The sequence below is a fragment of the Harpia harpyja genome, chromosome 9 (genome assembly GCF_026419915.1).
Source record: "Harpia harpyja isolate bHarHar1 chromosome 9, bHarHar1 primary haplotype, whole genome shotgun sequence".
Classification (NCBI taxonomy): Eukaryota; Metazoa; Chordata; class Aves; order Accipitriformes; family Accipitridae; genus Harpia; species Harpia harpyja.
The window spans coordinates 33,117,089-33,130,297 of record NC_068948.1 but is presented as its reverse complement, the minus strand read 5'-3'; positions in this window follow the sequence as shown (position 1 = coordinate 33,130,297).

The window sequence follows — 13,209 nt, the reverse complement described above, 5'->3', positions numbered from 1 at the left end:
GCTCGGCCGGCGCATGGATACTACGAGCGCGACACGGCTCACCGGAAACCCTTTATAGGCCGGGCGGGAAGAGCAGGGTGGGGGGGGGGGGGGGAACGTACCGCGGCCGTCCCGCGCGCGCGGAATCCTTCCGCTTACAGGAGGTGAAATAGTGCGGCGCTACCTCTTCCCGCTGTTGGGGCTGTCACAGGGTCCAGTCCGGCCCGGCCCGGCCCGGCCTCGTCTCGCCTCGCCTCGGTCCGTCGAAACCTGGCCGTGAGCTGGTCCAGCAGGCCGTTTGGTCGTTCGCCGATGGTGGGAGGCGGTGGCTGGGGTCTGGCTTCTGTCAGTGCTGCCTCCTCACGGTACTCGCTCGGGGGTTACGTCGCCTCGACAGGTGAGGCGGCGGGAGCTTGGTGTGAGGCAGCCGGTGTGAAGGGTGCGCTCCCTCTCGGGGGAATGGCCGCTTCCCCAGCCCTAAAACAGGGCGAACGATACCAAAATCATGCCTGCAGCTGTTATCTCCCTCACAGGGTGTTGCAGCTTCAGCTACCTGGCTCTCCCCTTGCAAATATTTTGAAATCCTTTTGGATGGAGAAGTTAGCCTACTCTTTCAGGAGCATCTTGCTATTTTATTTCACACTTCTGCTATTATTTTATTCTATATGTAGCTATGGCTTGGCCGCAAACAATTAAATGAGGTTCTGTTCATAAATTGGATTGCATTTGCAAGGGAGATGGGCTGTGTGGGCCTTTCCCTCTGTTCAGTTTGCATCTCTGATTGAATATTGTTTAATTGCTTTATTTACTCCTACTTTAATTTGCAGGGATGGCTGTGTCAACCTCTTTCCTCCTCCCCTCCCTTCCCTGTGTGAATTGCTCCTGCTATGCATGTCGGATTCCTTCTGCCAACAGTTATACAATATTCATAACAGCTTATTACCGTGGTGGGGCCAGAGCAGAGTTCGGGTTTGTAAGGGTGATAAAGCAAAGGACTTGCAGTCTCAGCACACCTTAGATCTGGCGGTAGGAAGGAGATAAGAGGATGCAGACAGTGTCTACCTGAAACGCAGGCACTTGCCCGTTGCAAAACGCAGCTTCAACGCTCGACTTTCCTGAGCAAACGCTTATCTTAATGAGCACACCCAAGCTGATATGCTAATCTTAGTCACGCTGGTGTAAGCCCAAAGTAACCATGTTGAAGACAATAGAGTTACTTCAGATTTACTTCAACGTGACAGCCTTTGCAGATTTACATCTATTTTTGTGCTGCACCTTTGTGGGGAACAGCCCCCCCCGGCTCTTTTGCACCGAATGCTTGCTTTCTCTTTCAAATCCTTTCTAATTCTGTGGGGCACGTTGTTCTTTTGGACTTAGCTGAATTATTTAAAAAGGGAAATTGGTCCTGTGTTTTCAGAAGAATCTTCCTGGCCTTGTTTTCCTTGCTGAAAATACCTTCGTCTTATCTCATCCTTCAGCTGTTACCCCCTCTCCAGGGACAAGTCCTTCAAGGATCTGAGCACCTTTGGTGGGGTGCTGAGTCCCCTTCACTCCTTTTAATGCTCTGGGAAATGGGGTGGAGGGGGAGAGCTCAGCACCTTCCAGGGTGCAATGCAGAAGACGTACTTGGGAATTCACTGGAAACACTGTACTTCTGGAAGGAAGGATGCGGCCCTTCAAAATACACCGGTCAGGGCAAAGAATACATCTCACTTGCTGAACCATATCAGGCAAGGTCCAAAGCACCGTCAATTCTTGTTAAAAGAGGCACAGCCAAGAGGAAAGGAGAGAAGTGACAGATAAAGGTGAATCTGTCAAGGCCTCGTCATCACCTTGATAACCAACGTGCCTTGCTACGGCTCTGTGTCTCAACAGCAGCTGCCAATGCTTGGTGTCCTGTTCAGAGGGGGCTGTATTTTTGCACAGGGTCTTTTGCATTTACATTTTTGCTATATGAACATAAAAAATAAGGACCCTTACTTAACAGCAGTAAACTCTATGACAAGCCAGAGATATTAAAATGTCACCGCAAAATTATCTTTTTAATAAGCTGACTTTTCTCTGCTGGAAATAACAAGCCTTGCCCCACACCACCTTCTCTGATTAGAAAAGGGACCTAGCCAAGGTATTATAAATATCCTGGAACTATTTTGTTCTCCGGTGTTGCTCACAGCAATGATTTATTTCTAGAGGGGGAACAATCAGGGAAATCCCTTTGTCCGTAAACTCTGCACACGGGCTTGAAGCATTCCATAATTTTGAAGGTTATGGTTCATATATTCCCCCCCTCTTCTTTCTATTTGTCTACAATTTGCATTCTAGTTTGCTAAATACATGATGATGTATGGTTTATCTCGCTCGCAGCTCTGAGACCTTTGTGTCTTTTCTTCCTTCCCCCCCCTGAAATTCCACAAATAAATCACTGCTTTGGTAACATTCCTTGGAAGTAAAATATCTTTCCCCACTGATTTGTCCTCACTATCTCATGCGCATGCCACTTTGTTTGTTGTATGGTTGCTCATAATCTGGCTATGTTTAAAAAAATATATATTATATATATAATGCCCACCTACATAGAGTAGCAAAATAAGGAGCGTTTCACTATTGTTCTGTACATATATGTACATAATATATGCACACATACATAATCTGTGTGTATAATATGTATATACACTATATATACACACACGTGTATGCGTATATATATGCAGATAATAATGAAACGCTCCTTATTTTATCCCTGTATGTAGGTGGATCCTAAGAAATGCGAGTCACCCACACTTCCCCTTGCCTTAGATTACATATTTGCTAAGTCCGTGAAATTCAATGTGTTTGTGTACATTTCAAACAAAGACCTACACGGGCTGTTCAAACACAGCAAAAACAAGAACGGGTGACTTGTGGGTCAAATGTTATTTTTCCTAACTCAATACACATCCACTATTTAAATGTTTTCATAACTCCTACTGTTTGCATCCAGCGTTCCTTGTGTTAAAATCAAGATAAAGCTTTTATGCATGCTTCTTGTTTCTGATGTCTAAAATATTTTGCTGACCCCCAAATTTCAGATGCTGCAGAGTTTTGGGGGTCGACGGTGCCAATTTGTCAGACAAAAGAAGAGCAGCTGGAACATGCTGTGAGGTTGATCTGAAGATGTAGGGGTCTGTGTCCTGTTTGGAAGGGAGATGATGACGCACAGGCAGGTGTTTTCTTAGTGTCATATTTTATTTACAAAACACACAGTGCAATGATCTCCCTCCAGCATCAAAACCTGCAAACTGCAGGCAGGCGGCTGCACCATGCAGGACCTGGCGAGGAGCTCAGGGCTGGCTGCTGCTCCCGAGCCTCTGGCTTTGCCTTGGGGCTCACCAAGGACTCAAACCACATGCAGAAGCCAAATGAAGCCCCATACCCAGACAGCCAGCAGCAGGATGCCTGCTGGAGAGTTTGTTACACTCTCTCTTCTCGCTGGTGTACCCTGAATGCCAGAGCCAGGCCTTGATTTCCACTGAGCCGAACGTTTTGCAGTCTCAACAGCTGGTTTCCGTCCGAAATCTGCCACCAGCAGAAGCTGTCAACAACAATGAGAGTCCGTCTCAAGTTTGTTAAAATCATATTTTTGATAAAAAAATGTTAAAAGATTCTGCTCAAAAGATCTTGAGACAGGCTATTTTGACATGGGAGAAATGTGATTTGCCATTCTTCCCCTCCTACTTCTTTTTTTTCGGTGAAAGTTGATGTACTTCATGGGTTTCTGATGAAAGGTATTTTCAAATGGAAAAATGTTCTGTTGGTGAGTTTTGGAAGGTTCATGTTGGCGAAAATACTACCAATAAAATCCTTCTCATATAAAACTGTCCTAAGTTGCTTTTTTTCTAATATAGCAGTGACCACAATAGGATTTTTCCTGCTATAGCTATTTGGATTAAGAAAACAGCACATTCCACCTTCTCAGTGAGTTTCTTGTATGAATCTGAGTTTTAAGGCTAGACCAGGCACAAGAACCATTTGGAGAACTGGTTGATTGATGTGTCCTGCCCCTGTTGAGCATCCCTGGGCAAGCGTAGCGGAGGTCTGCTCCATTGCTTAGAAAAAGGGGAAATGGGGCTAAAGGAGGCTTTGTCCTACTTTAAGTGAAGAACAGCCATAGCAGATCAGTTGACGCTGCTTTGGCAAGGAGCGGAGCCCCCGTCTTCCCGTCTTCGGTCAGGAATCTCTATGCTCCGCCAAAGCCTGAGTTTCATAACCATCTAGAAAGCTCTTGTGGGTTTACATGGGGCTCAGCTGAGCTGTTCACGGAGGGGGAAAGGGAAAAACATACATGGCAGCCAGTGCTATACATCTAGCAAAGGGCTTTTCAGCCCTTCTTCAGCTGGTTTATGGTGGGGCAAGGGTAATTTGCCTTTTCTCTTTGCTGTGCAAGAGGAAAGGCAGTGGGAAGCGGAGTGGCTCTCTGTATGGCTCACCTCGGTCTGCCTGGATATGGCTACAGAGGGATGTGAATTGTCCTGTGGTGTGCAGCAGACCTTGCAAGACAGGGAGAGGCAACTGCTTCTCAGAGGGATTAAGTGGGACATTTTTGTGTAGCTTCAGCCTCACGTGGCTTGAAGAAAGCACTTTGTGGATGTTCCCCATTGCATTGGCCAGAAATGCATGTTAGCAGCCTGGGACACAGGGCTGGCTTCTTTGCTTCCTCTGATTTTACCCCAGCGTAACTCTGCTTCATGGATGAGCTGCTTCTCTAATTAAAACCAATGAAAAATGAGGACCAGGAGGGCTGCCAGGGGAGTGGGAAAGTGAAAATAAGATGAAGGTCTGTTGATTTGCTCTTGGTCAAACGGCTGCTATGCCTCTGCGGACCCCAGTGGGAGACACATCACTGAACACAAGATGCAGGAGCAAGAAAGAGATCTTGCACACACCCTGGGGATCCCTAATTCCACTGGGGATTTTGAAATGCAGATGAAATACATGGGAAATCCCACCTGCAGGTGCCTGCAGGCTTCCCAAAGGCTGGAGCACCAAAGCCTTCGCAGGCCTGGGATGGCTAACAAGAGTTCAGAGGGCAGTGGCTTTGCTGGTCCAGGTTTTGTTTTCCCTTATGCTCCTGAAAATCCAGAACAATCCCACTGGCAGCTCCCGGACACCTGGAGTTTCTGCTTACACACAGCATTTGAAAACGTGGTCCACTGTGGAGGTAGCTGTCACATGTGCTTATTTATTTGTTTCTATTCTCACCTCCTTCTTGCTGCTCGCTCCTTGTGAGCCTGGCAGATTTTCAGGAGCCCAGTTGCTCTTACATAATGTTGCGCCAAAATCGGTACAAAAGGATTTGGAGGAATCTGTGGCTAGAATCACCTTTGATCCCTGGATTCCCTTCTGGTTTGTCTGCACAGCTTGGGCTCGCTGTTCTGAGCTGCTGCTTTGCCCTGGGTTATCCTCTGCCGTCGGCATCCCTTGGGACCGGGTGTAATGTTCCCAAGGATGAGGACAAGGTCTCCAGCCATGCCGCTCGGTGAATGCTGCCTTTGCCGCAGCCGCCTTCGGCTGCCATGTGACAGCAGGTGTGGTCCCACGCTGGCTCTCGTGGACATGCAGCCGCTTACAAGAGCAGCATCTCCCAGGTCCCTGAGAGAGTGTGGCCAGAGTTCAAGCCTGTATAATTAATGGTAATTATCCGGTTGAGGGAGTGGGTATGAAACGGATTTAACTCATCTGACATCCTCAGCCTGAGTAGCACTGAGTTGTGTTCTCAGCTCAACAGACCTGCACCTGTATCCAGAGGATGCCTTAAGTGACTTTAGGAAACTTTCTTTCTCCTGGGACGGTCTCTCCTCTATGTTGTGAGCAGTTTCAGCCAGGCAGAGCCCCTGGCACCCCTTGGAGAGGATGTGGAAGCTCAGCCCAGCAGCAGAGAGGGAGACCTCACACCAGCACCCAAAGCACTGTGGCGTGCACCCGATGGAAAGGTGTGCAGAGCTCACCATGGCACCCACAACACTTTGGGTGCTGGTGTGAGCTGGTTTAAAGCAAACATGACCTGGGTAGCTGCAATCCCGTCTCTGGGTCTCAGCACAGACAGACCCAAAGCGATGGAGCCAGGCTCTCTCCCACGCCAGTCTCCAGCTGGGTGCCTTTGGTGATAAATCACAAGTGTTTCAGTTTGGATGTGGTGATAAATCTAAGGACTGCGAATGATAGTGTACACAATAGTGGGTTTTAGCCAATAAATTGGGCTTTTACGTAAATGCTTCCATACACACGTATACTGTCGGGCAGCAGGTGAGACAGGACACTTGGAAACATTAATCTGCGGAGAAAAGGGAGCCTTGGAAACTTGCCACTTTTGTTCCAGTCCCTGCTTTCCAGGAACTCGATTTTCACCTTCTTTCCCTCCATGTTTTACTTCACGTGAATTTTTGCCTTTTAAAAATAGATGCCTTGTTTGCAGTAAGAACACCCTGTGCGTGTTTGTGCAGTGGATGAGATTCAGCCCAATGCAAGGCTGGGATCGGGTGAGACTTCAGCATCGCATCGGCTCTGGGTCAGCCAGCCAGACATGGGGGCTGATCTTAAACTTCTGCCTCAGAGCAAATGGCTGTGGGCATGGGCAGTCTGTTTCTTCCATTTAAGAAGAAAAAAAAAGATTAGAGGAAGCATTCACCCTGCAGCCAAAACAGCTTTGATTATTCAAGGATGCATTTAGGGTTCAAATGTATCATTACACCTTGTTACTGAATTCCCATCCTGCCCTCCCATTCCCTTCCAGGGGATGCTCACCATCGAGTTTGGTGGGTTTGGGTTTATTGTAAAGGAGGGGTTGCAGAAATTAATGTGCTTTGTGGGAAAGGGAGAGGAGTACAAAGGCAAACTATGGGCAGAGAGTGAAACCTGAGTGTATGCTGCCTTGGACAATCACGGCACATACAAAAAGGGAATGAGCATTGTAAAGCGGAGAGGACTGTACCAGTCCTTTCAGCTCAAGCACTCAGTGCTGTCATGTTGGATCCAGCTGTGGCAGAGGGATAGGCCTTGCATTTCCATCCAGACACACATCAGGCAGGACTGAGACACCCCAGCTTGGCCCATTGCAGCGGAGCCAGCACAAGCCAGGATGCGCCCAGTGACAGTAGCCGTCACATCAAAGCTGTAGTGGAGAAGAGACACCCCACGCAAGGCTCTACAAACCCGGTGAGGATCAGACCAAACCTTCTTGCAGCACGTCCCAACACTTTCATTGATTCAGCACACGCAACTTGGCCAAACCCGCCGCAGGGACAGGTCCCCTTCCATTGCGCACAAGGAGGAAAAGTGGATTTTGAGGCCAAGAGGCAGTATTTTAGAAGGCAAGTAGTTTTTGGAAGTTTGTGCACACCTGAAGGTTTATCTGATGATAATTTGAACCATCACACCTCCTTTGTACCTCCTCATGGGACACTCTTCCCAACACAACCAACTCTTCCCAGGTAGTTCAGCCTGAAACACAAGCATCCAGAGATGAAGCAGGCCAGGAATATCTCCAGAGATGGAGAAAGCCTGCCGGGGGTCAGAGAAACCCCATGCACCCGCACAGCCTGCTTCTCTGCAGCCTCCACTGAAGGCGAAAGCCTTGGTGGCCTCCAGCCCTTGGGCTCGACTTTCATTCCTTTTCTGATACCATTTGACTTCCCTGCAAAGAGTTTGCTCCATGCTAAGCTTGCTGTGAATTTAACTTTTCTAGCACGGGGTAAGGAAGGGACCAGCAAGAGTTGCTCCTGGGTAATTCCATGCACCGATGGATTTATACCACAAGCTCCCGAGGAGAGGGGGTTTGCTCCGGGCAGTGCCTGCACGGGGGATGCTTCACCCCAGCTCCTGGCTCGGTGACCCCCTGCTGCCGAGCCGTGCTACCTTTGCTACTTCTCCCAGTGCAACCTCAAACAAGTGTTGGGTATTTTTTTTCTCGGTAGCATGTAGGTCACTGGAGAGCCTTAGGGACCTGACAGCTGACATTCATCCTTGGTTTTGAATCCATGCGTCAAGCTTTCTGGAGGCGATAGAAGCGCAATTGCTGGTGAGACTGACTGCCTTTTGTGTGGCTTCAATTAAATGTCTTTCTCAACATGGGATAGTTGCCAGAGCTCTTTTTTTTGGTTGAAAGAAATGGTTTTATTTAGATATATATAGAAAAAGTCCCACCTGGCTTTTTGGAAGGGTTTCAGCTGGAATGGAACAGATCCCATATTCTTCTATAAAAAGGTGAGCTGTATTTTTCAGCTGAACTTTTCTCCCTTTTATAGCTGTGATTTGGCACACATGAGGTGTAAGCAGCGGCAAGGTCACTGCCCTTCCCCAGCCGAGGGAGGAAAGCTGTGGCATGTGCCAGGGCCGGCAATATGGGGACAGCTGCCGAGGACAAGCCTTGGTGGGGGGGATGTGAGCTGTGGGCTGACCCCTGAGACCTGCTCACTGTTGGGGTCTGCCCAGGATCCCTGGGGCGGCTCAGAGACCCCGGGAGACGTGTCCTGGCCGCTGTGGACCCTGCCCTGCCGATGAGATGCCTTTGCAGCCGTGACCTCCAGAGAGGACCCATGGGGACGGTCATGGCAGAGCATGTGTTTCTCACAGCCTTTATTTGCTTTGTCTTCACTGCTCTTTCAACCCAGGATAACACCGTCTCTCCTTCCATTTTAACAACAATGTAAGCATGGGCAACAGTTTAAAACAAGGCAAGCAGCCACATTTCCTTTGTTTTCTTTCTTCCTGCACCCTTTTAAATTTTGGTTGCTCAGATGACCTTTTCCAGACCTGGGTGTCCTCCTCCCTCATGAGCCATGCTGCCTGGTGTCCCCTGCACCATGGCCGGGTGCTTCGGTCCCCACTGCTGTCTGCAGAGGATGAGGTGGTACAAGCCAGCAGCTCTTTGCTCCGGTCTTACATTGCTCGGCCGCAGATGCATTTTAATTAATTAATTAATTAAATTATTTTTAATCAAGATTACACTTATTTTTATTATGCATTTACTTATTATCAAGGGTGCACATTGCAGTCTCTTCCCAGCCCCAGCTAGTGAATGTCTCATCCAGACTTGCTCCTTCCAGCAGCAGCAGGCGATGCCAGAAACGCTCCAGGAGCCACAGCACCTTGGCCCAGTGTAACATTTGCATAAGTAGGGAGCGGTGAGGAAATAAAGTCCAAAGGTGAAGCAGCGTGAGTCACTTGGTGAAACTGCGGTACCTCTGCTGAATTTCCTGGGGGTTACAACCAGGGCGCAAGGAGGGATTGGAAATCCCAGGGGTGCAAGCGGCCAGGATGATGATAACACACTTGATCCTCGTGTGCCAGGAGCTCGGCCACGCTGCTGAGCTTGTTTCTGTTTGGTGTTTTTTATTGTGCTCTGATTAATATGGAATTTGTCATATATGCCCATGCTGGGTGACCACACATCCCCGTGCTTTTACTGGTCCTGCTCTGGTAATGCCTTTCGGGCTGCAGGGTGGCCCTGGCTCTCCTGGGTTGGAGCAGGAGCACGAAGCGATGCTTTAAATGCTCTGCTTGCTGCTCTCAGGGTACTCCCAAGCACAGCCTTTAAATGCTGTGCCATCAACTGCTTGATTAATTAATGCTCTTCTGTTTCATTTGTTTGATGATGATATTTAGTGATGTGACTGAAACTCACCTCCCAGGGTGGAGACTGTCTCATGTACTGAAATGGGCTGGATGGGTATTTTTAGTAAAACAGTATTTTCAGCTCAGGATTTGGAGTTTCTGGTCATTTCCTCATCCCTCTGAGTCACATGCCAAGTCCTTTCTGTTGTTTCTTGCAGATGTCGAAGGTTACAATAATCTGGGAGTTAAGTGCTTAGCTTTTGGAGGGAGAAGGAAGCGAGCAGCAGGACGAGCTCTCGCTGCTCATTGGCACCAGGCACCTGAGCTTATGGCACAACTTCCAGGTAGCTCCAGTTTATTTATATTATTACAGAAAAAACGTATTGGAAAAGGCACACAGCAGGATTTAAGGCCGTTCCACATTATTGCTTGGCTCAGTCAAAAGAGGTGAGGGATCAGCCCCATTGTCCTGGCCTAGAGATGAGCACAGCAGGGCTGTCTGTCCATCTGTCTGTCCAGCCAGGGCTCCTGCGGGCTACTCCCAGGCCCCAGAAGCAGCAGGCTCGTGGCACCAGAGGGGCTGAGGGGCTGCAGCACTGGGTGCTGAGCCAGGCTGCCCTCCTCTACCACCACTTCAGCACTTCAGCAAATATTCCTTAATGTGGCTTTTCGCCTCTGCCTGCAGGCAAGGATTTAAGCCAGAAACGCTGTCAGTCGTGTTTGTCCTGCCAGCGTCAGCTCACCTTGGAGGTGTCAGCCCTGCAATGGTGGTTAACCTGCAATGCATCTCCGCAGCCTCCCCAGACGGACGCCGGCACCCATCAGGGCTGGATCCTAAAAGCTGGTATCCTGGTGTTTCCCTCCTCACCCTTACACCCCAGATTTCCAAACTCTTCATTAGTCAATAGACATTCAGAGCACCGAGAAGCTTCAACACATGGATGGGGCAGGGGTCTGCGGGCTGCTGGCATGCTGGGCTTGTGCTGCAGTACCAGAAAGGAGCAACGTAGTTGTGGTCTGGTATTTGCCTGCTCTGCACTGTGCCAGGGCAGACTCGGGTCCCCTGGCAGGATCAGCTGTGTCCAGGGAGGATGCTTGCTGACAGAGCAGAGGAGCTGCTGGAAAATCTGTCTCCCAAGCCCAGCAGCACCAGTTTGCTGCAGGTGGAGGGAACAGGCTGAGCTCTCACCATTAGGCAACATGCTCTTCCTGCTCCGGTGGGTCCATGCTTAACTTGCTGTCAGTCAGAGAAAGAGGACGTGTGTGGGGATGAGTGTGTGCGGCAATGCAGGGCCTTCCCAAAGCGTCAGGCTCTTGCACTGGACCGGAGCAGCAGATCTGGAGAGGACCAGACAGCCTGTCGGGAGCGCTGAGCATCAAAGACACCATGCAGCCTCTGGAGCTTCAGGGTTGGGTTTCTTCTCCCTGGGGGTGCATCCCAGGGTGTAAAGACCCCATTTCTGATGCACAGGGGTCCACAGCCCTCCTGGCATGCCCAGGGGTGGGAGCAGCAGGGATACAGGGACCATATGGCAGTGGGACCATCCCCGCATGGTGCTGACTGCCAGCTGCATCGTCTCACTCACCCCCAGCTTTGGGGACACCAATTTTTGCCAGAGGGATGGGTGGGACTCTCTGCAGAGCCCAGCTGGGCAGAGGTGCCTGGGTGCCCTCCCTCCTCACCTCCCCCTGGGGATTTCAGAGCCCGTTGGACCATTTTGCAACCCAAAAGAGGATTTCCCACCAGTGAGGGCTGCACCTGCCTTCTGAGAGCAGTGCATCCAGCCACCTCCTTTCTTCCTCTTGCAGGAGCAAAAAATTCGACAATGAAAATGGAGCTGGCGACAGCGCTAATTGCTTAAGAGATGGCATGGCACCTTGGGGCTGGGGGGATGGCACGCTGCAGGGTTTTAAAACTGCAGATGAGTGCCCGGTGGGATATTTTGCCAGCTCAGAAGGAGATGGGAGAGGGCTTAGCGCTGAGCCGGGGAATACACTGCACAGGCGGGTTTCTAGAAGCAGCACAAGTTGAGCTGGTAAATTATAAAATGCCACACTTGAGGTCTGTTATATAACGTCCCTTTACAGAACCTGGGAGCTAAATATAAAAGAGAGTTACATTTTGGGCTGGTGTAAAATGATGCTCCAGAACGGGTTTGTGTGGGAAGGAGCGCTCTGCAGTGCTGTGAGAAACGGAAAGGCTTTCGGGACCCTGGGTTCGCTCCCAGCCTCCATCACTTGTTTTCTCTGCAACCTTGTGAAAAGCGTTTACTCCCCAGGTCTCAGTTTCCCTCTCTTTAAATCAGGAACAATAAAGCCTCCATTTCTTTGCAGCTGCATTGTCAAGATTAATTCATGTTTGCAAAGTGACCTGAGAATCTATAGAAACCCGAACAGTATATCATTATCCTCATCTAAACTTGGCATATAATATCAGCGGGCCAAATTCCCCTCCCACACTGGAGGAGAAGGGGTTGTGTCAGCGTAGCCGAGAGGAAAATTCCAGCCACTGTTCCTAACCAAAAAATCTAGAAGAGAAAAGCCTTTTCGGGCTGAGACCATTTTGTTTTCCTTGAGGAAATTCCCCCCTTCATTAGCTCCAAGCAGAAGGATCAGCAAAATTGGCACATGCCGAAGTACGGAGGGGGTTAATGGGAGTTTTGCATGGCTCATCCTTCCTCTCTGGGATGGTAAGGGTGATGCTGGGCTCCTGCAGGACCTGCTGCCTCCGTCACTGGCTCCTGCTGCTCGCTTGCAGGTGACAAAGCCAGGAGCATCTCCCGTGGGAAATGCAAGCGGCAGAGCAGCAAAGTAGAAATGCAGAGAAATGCAAGCGGCAGAGCAGCAAAGTAGAAATGCAGAGAGATGCTGTATGTGCCAGGATCCAGCAACAATTTGGGGCCATTTCACACTCCCTTAGCTCCTGCCCTTTTTCTCTTCAGCTGTATTTCCACCACCAAGCCCACTGTGGCCCCCAGCATCCTGCTTTGCTTGGAGGATGATCCCTCCTGTCCCTGTTCTCCATGAAAAGCTGGGAACAGCCTGGCCTGTCTTCCTTCTTCTTTCTGCATGCAGAGTGAAGACTGCAGATGCTGGGCAGTCACAGAAGAGCTAGATGGATTTTCAGGTCAGGTTTGACCGCTCAGTTTGGGGGCTTATGGAAACCAGGTACAGACTGAAGGACAGCTGAAGCATGGGACGTCAGAGGAAAGCCTGGCTGGGATAAGCAGGGGATGGTCCTGCCGCAGCCTTGCTCCCGCAGTGATGGAGGGATGCAAAGGTTGAACTAGGATCAGCCTGGTTCAGCTTCTCTCTCAGCCTAGAGAGAGCAAGGGTCAGATAATGGAGGGCCTGCCCCAGCCAGTGGGACCAGGGAGCAGCTCACCTGAGCTCACATCAGCCACTCATTTCCCCCTTGGAGGTGGCTCACATCCCATTCATGGGTTGCCTACGGATGGAAGAGGGGGAGACTGCTGCATCCCCTGTCTTTTGCTAGGACGTGGATGATGCAGAGCATCGTGGTCCCTGAGCAGAGGCTGAAATGGGGACATAGGAGCCCCAGGAAGCCTCGTCACCCACCTTGCAGCCCTCCCTGCTGTGCAGCGCCCATCAGGAGCTGCCTTTCACAGCCCGCACCTGGCT